We start from the raw sequence: 6,963 nt of genomic DNA on the forward strand, positions 1-6,963 counted from the left end.
ATACAAAAAGACGTTTAGCACAAAAGGAAACTTAACTGGTCTCCAGAACAAGGGAATTGGGTGTTTAAAAGACGTGTTTCAAGAACGGATAAATGTCCCCGTCCCGAATTTGAATTTTTATGTTGGTGTTTGTCCTATCTTGGCCACTAAAACTGATTTGCTGATCTAATTCTAACATTCCGGATTGTGTCAGTTTAGTGGGTCTATAGATGCGGATCATGTGACATCGGAGAGGAGGTAAGAACGTGATTTAATAATTTAATATGCAAATACGGTATTTCCGGCGCCGTTGAATGTGTGGCATAGTTTAACACACATGAACAAATGCATTCTGGTCATGCAAATAATAATTTGTTTTCCACTGCGCTTCATACGAAGCTTGTGCGTGGATAAGCACTACTGTGACGCTCGTCAGCGCTAAGAAGCCATGTCTAGGGCAGCCATGTTCTATAAATTCTATTAACATTACAACCCGCAGTTGTGCCGTGTCTAGGCCATGAAAATATCCAGTTTTATTATAACCCCATTTATTGGTATTCATTATACCATATGCGAAGGATGGAATGCTGTGGCAGCCGTGCCAGGGTTCGAACTCGTGATATGATAATTCAGTTGACAGAGCCGTCCTCCTTACTCTTTTACAATGTGCAATGAAAAAGCACTCTTTTAATTGACGGAGCCATGCCATGAAAACAAAAAAATGAAAAGGAAACAATAGATCTACACAGTTTCGAGCCGCCGCCAATCAGCAACAAAAATGGGTAACAAAATACCAAGTCCATTGGGTTTAAGAGGACTGTTGTGCCGGCTTTCCCTAGACGGGCCCATTAGCGGGAGAGGGGTTAGTGCTTCATGTAAATGTACCAATGTATATTGAGATCTGAACAGCTTAACCTGACGCTGAGAAGAGGCGAACAGATCGTGCATCTGCACGCCCCTCCATGTATTTATCTTTCTTCCTTCCTTCTGCTACTGGGTCCTAGCGTTAGCTTAACTAACAAATTATGTAGGGTGGAAAGGAAGCACGCGCTCGAAGAAAAACACCACAAAAATCATGTGGTTATTGAGTACCACGCACAGGCGATGAAATCGTGGTCACGAATTCCTGCTGCCTAGATAATGGTCTCAAAGATACAGAGCTTGTGAAATCAGTGTTTTGACTAAACGATTTATTTGTAATACAATTACATCATTATTCAGGATTTAGTGTAATCTGGTTTTAAATCACACGAGATAAACATGTTTAGTGTGAGACGATTGATGAGCATATATTTCGGTGTGTTACGTATTCATTCATTCACCTCATCCTGCGAGTTGGCTGGGTCATCATTGGCCCAAATTTCCCCAAAACAATATATGCACATTTTATTTACTAATACTTTGACTCAGTCAAAAATATAAGGAAACCGAATGGTAAATTTGATTTCACAATCACACCGGATTCTACTTCAGATGTAAGAACTTAAAAAAGAATAATCACGAGCTACATAAATATTAGTCATTTGATTGTTGGCTGGTTTAATATTTCTAGTGTCAATTAAAAAAAGAAAAAAAAACGACATCCTTAAATCCAATTGTCTGTTAATGTGTGATAATAGTGCAGACACGGCTCATGGATGCGATTTATTGCAATTTATGTTTGCAAAACCAAATAACTGTTTTGTACCATTCACCCGAAATACTCGACACCGCCTTAAAACACCCAGCATCAGTAACTGGATGACAGGCTCCTGCTGCCTTCGTGTAAACATTACTCGGACAAAAGACTAACAAAACATGTTGAGCTTCTGAAGGAAGCGCGCGCCAGTAGCGAAGGGTGAGAAAGGTGTGGACGCCGCATGCCCTCCAGAAGTGGGCTCGGTTAGTGCTTCTGCTACTCCTGCGAAGAATGCCAGGCAGCCAGCCCCCCCCACTTCCCCAAAGAGAGTCGCACTGGCTCCTGCGATTGGCTGTGCAGGCAGGGTATATAAAGATGTCACTGTGACAGAGCGGGGCTACTCGGGCGCAGTTTAACATATCTGGTGGAGATCTGCGTGCCGCCTCGTCCACACGTTTACTTTTCACAAATGCTCTAGAACCCGGAAACCACATTCACACTTCAGTGGGTGCCACTTAGCCCCTGTGAGTTCGCCGCAAAATGTACAAGGAGCGTAATCCTTTTCTAAACTGGAGGCTCAAGAAACATTCTCGGGCGCTAAAAACTCCAAAATGGTTTTAACGGCTTCTATTTTTGAGAAATATTTTTGTTAGCCCCTTGAGTGAAAAAAATCGGCGGATTTTAAATGATAACTGATCCAACACAGTACCAACAAAACCGTACAATGTAAATGTGTTAAAAGGGTACGGACGGCCACAGTGTAGTTTCATAATTCAGTCCCCTGCATCAACATTACGCACAGACTGACCCACGGAAGCAGGAAGGAAAGCAATCTAACAAGCGCCCCTAGTGCTTGCGCTTCCTTGGATGATGTCTTCTGTGGTATGCCAGGGTTTGTTCTAACCAAAATTCGGGCGCCTTTCAGTGACACGGCATAGTGTACCGGTACTGTGCTTCGGCAAAATGCCCAACGCCTGGCCAGAAGTAAAATGTGATATGTAAAATGCCAATAGAATACGTCCGCGCACCCCTGTTGACTGCTTCTACTCTCATTGTGCGGTTTAAAACAATTCTCGGGGTGCGGTAATAGGGGCCTCGCTCTGCCTACCATCCCAACCCAAACATAAGATGCATATATGCAATGGCCACGACCATTCGGTTTGACCAGAAACGTATTAAGGCATGGGTAAAGTGGACACTGGCCGGACCCCCAGCCTTTCAGCGAGCCAGCTCTGATCTACCGTATCTTGCCCTGATGACCTTAAATAATTCTTCAACAGATTGTTTAAATACCACCTTATTATGATTTTCATTAAATGTGGGTGATGCAATCGAGGCTATTAAAGACATTTTTGCAGATACGTTTTTTTATACCATGCAATATCCATAAAAAAATTCTTTAGATCGAAAAAGGACCTCGCGTATGAGAAATGGCGAACAGCGGCTGTATTAAAATATAGAAAACACCGCACCTGAATATAATATTTTACGCATTTACACGTTGGGCCAGCGTGCCTCTTCACCGTCAGTCCCTGGACAAAAAGGGAATAAAAGAGCTGTTCCGGATAGAAGGCCCCAAAATACTTTTTGGCCACGGCCCCCGAAATCCTTAAGATGTTTCTGCGTCACACCTCTCCAGTATCAGGGTTCTCAATTTAAAGTTACGGATGATGGTCTGACAAAACGAAATGCCACTCGAATGACCTAATGGCTATTTCCAAAACGCATTCAAACTAAAATATGGCATATGTTTTGGCCATCAATTTGGTTGAAGTTATAAGAGACAAGCCAATTACCGCACTAATCCCTTGCCCCCGCCCCCCAATGGCGGGTCGCAACAGGGTCAGTATATCACGCTGAGCTCCACCCTGCACCTCCCCTAACTGAGGGAGAAGTTCGGAGAATTTGCACGGTCCACAGCTAAGCATATGGCGTCAAACTGTACCTCACACTTGCTGTGCCTGGAAAAGAAAGTGCAGAGAAGCTGCGAACACGTTGTCACCTTCTGGCACAAGGCAGATAAGGAGAAAAAGAGGGCGTGTTGGCTTAACCCAGAGAAGAGGATGGGGTGAATGTCAGGGCATTGGAAAGACAATTACAACACAAACATTTGCAATGCAATAGGTCTTGCGTTTGCGAGAGTTAGAGCTACTGGCCTTGTAAATGACAATGTCTTTTATCTGTGTGTTTTGGTTTGGAGTGTATTAGATGTATATGTTGCGGAATTATGTGAATTGTATTGGAAATGTTAGTTGTGAAATTGTGTGGTGTGGAGTGTATGTGTGTAGTGGAATTATGTGCCATGGTGCCTATATAGCAGTGAGAGCTGTACAGATAGACAGAAAGGAAGATAGAGAGGGATGTGCAGTTTGTTTAGGAAGTTGTTTAGGAAGTGGTGAATGAATAGCTATGTTGTAGAGCACAGTGACTGCATTTCCAACATATATCTAAAGCTGATATTTGAGTGATAAATCATGTGCCGCTGGGGAGACTTTTTACAGATTGTGTAATCTTGGGAACAAAGGCAACACAGCTATGGATGTTATGTAGAGCCATTCCTTATTGACAAAGCCTTCATTAAATTACTGATGGCAAACATGCCTGATAACATTGTGGTGATCAGTGCTGGTAATAATTGGCATATGATGACCACTAATGTAATTTCGTCTGATATAGTCACTACTACAACACAAATAACATTAGTAACACTCAATGAGTTTCACTGGACACAAGTAGGTCTCATTACAAAAAAAGGTTGGAGTCCCCTGCTCTACACAAAAGCTGTTTATGGAGAGCAGCATGAGTAGGACACTTTAAAGAAAAAAACAACTGAAACCAAGTCTATAGTTTGAGACAGGGGGTATACACCTCCTTTCTTAAAGCTGTGAATAAAAGTGGGACCAATGCCATCCCAAATTGTTCCAGTGTCAAGTCCTTGACAACGAAGGGGATGTTCTGCAGGGTACTCAAAGGACTGATGTTAAAACACAGAGATGACAAAAGGTACATATGGAGGGACCGAAAATGTAGATGTGGGAATACTGGATGAACATAAAATATTACTGGGAGATGGGGATGAGAATATCGCAGTTACGATGGACTGGAGCACATAAGTGTGTGAAGAGAAGAGATCACATGGGATGGACTGGAAAGTACCCAAGACAATGTAGACAAGAGTCCCGGAGTGTGACAGAAGAGAGAGTGCATTTGAAGGTGATGTAAGAGAAGGTTCTATGATTCAGAGGTAACAAAATAATTCCAAGGGGAATTTCTGTAACTAACAATACATAGGCCAAATTGTTATCTTGATAAATCTTCACTCGAAAGGTCACAAACACACACACAAATAGCAAAACAGCGCTATGCAACTCTGCACAGCAAAACATGAAAATCTGAAACTAGGCAACCTGCTATTTAGCAATACTGCTGTGAAAGTAACAGGCAGTTGTAGTACACTAAAAATACCTTGCACTTGTTTATTCAATAATCCTTTCTGGTTGGATACATAAAAATTCAACATTAATCAACTATGGTCATTTATCACAATGTGAGAGAAAATAGCGACTGCGACTTGTCCAGGTATTGTAGTTACAGCTAAGAGACAAATACCAACCGGAAGGTCCATAATTGCAATCTCGCAGGAGCCTGGCCGTTACCAAGTGGAAGGCTTTTCCCTGCCCTCCGAGAGGCCTTTAGTGATATCAGCCAAATCAAATCTCATGTTGTTTGGAGAAAAGGTGTTGTGGTATGGAGTCTGAAGGCAGTCCCAGTCTGCAGGTTAGTCATTCACTGCATTCGTAGCCCCAGGAAGCGGCATAGAAACAGGGCTGGAGGTCAGAAGAGTAGAGTACAGATTGTCTAGTTGGCAGCTCAGGAGGTTGAGCCCTAAACACACAATGTACACTCAGTAAGGGCAACAAGTAACAACCGAAGTCTCAACCAGTAAGAAGAACTGAGGTCCTCATACACAGGAACAGAAGGGAAGCCAAGGAACCGCAGCAGGTTACACACCGCACAATGATATACAGTTCGGGTGACTGGGCTGAGCTACAGAACGTGCTGCGGGGAGGAGTCTGGTTGGACTAAGGCTACCCATGGGAAAGCCAGCGTGATAACAGTGACCCAATTCACTGAGTTCACAGTGGGCAGGTCACAAGGGAATCGCACAAAATAACTGTGACGTAATGCCAGAGCAGCTGATTTTAGAAGTGCTGAAGCAGGCTTGAGGGTCAGTGTTAAATCAACATCCTGTGATTAGTGGCAAATCGCTTAATCACCCTGTTATTAAAAAAAATAAATAAAAAATCGTGTAATGTAATCAGGTGCTCATATAAAGAGCTGTAATGTCCAGCCCAAAAAACTAAAATTTGAAAAAAATCCCTAATAAGGGAGCAGCAGGAGGGGGAGGGTGGGAGAAATAGTACCTCAATCATGTCAGGAGCAGCGGACGGGCACTAATGAAATTAAATCAATCAGTGCTGTGAGCGCAGATATTCTGACATAAATAATTATCTTTTATGTAATCATACTTATGTACTAATATGAAATGCGCTAAATGAAACAATAAATGTTACAATGAAAATTGTGCCTTACTTAGCAGCTACCATATAGTGAAAGGCCTGTGCATGTTTTATAAAATGTGATTACTTAGTGATGAGAAAATATATTCTGTCTCCTTAAGAACATGTTTTCTGCAAAAATAAATGCGGAAATAATATGAGTATTTTGGGTGTTTCTTCTGTGCCCTTTAGCAGAGCAAGGCCAGAGCTAATATTGAATGTCTGCCAAAAGAACTGAAAACACTTGTTCTCTGCTGTGTGTCAAGCAAGCAAGGTCACAGCGTGTAGTTATCTGTCTGCCAAGCTGAGCTAAAGTATGAGTTTATTCTGTGTTTGTACTAATGGAATGTGTTTCTCTTGAGGGGAAGAACTGATTTGAAAGCGTTTCTACTTCTTCCTATCTATGGTCCGGCAGAAAGTGCATTTTGAAATGGCTGAACAAAGACCTTTACTGAACAGTGCGGAAATATGCATCAGATTTAACAATTAATATTGTTTGGGCTTACACAAAAGGAAGAAGCAGAGAAATATAAAGCAATGAAGCTAATATTGAGATACTTTCTGATGAGCTAATGTTTTATGATTGGATGATTCCTGTACATATGAAGTTTTTAGCCAATCATGGAAGTTTAGCAAGTTGAATTTAATGTTTGAGAATCAGACTTTGGGGGTTCATTGCTTCCTGGTTTCCAGAGACTTCAATTCTCATTCTTATGATCTGTCACTTTGACATTTCATGCTTTGCTAATCAGTCTACTGACATTGTGGTATTTTATTATTTTGAATTATTTTTCTATGCTCCATGCA

This window comes from Pleurodeles waltl, chromosome 10 (genome assembly GCF_031143425.1).
Source record: "Pleurodeles waltl isolate 20211129_DDA chromosome 10, aPleWal1.hap1.20221129, whole genome shotgun sequence".
Lineage (NCBI taxonomy): Eukaryota > Metazoa > Chordata > Amphibia > Caudata > Salamandridae > Pleurodeles > Pleurodeles waltl.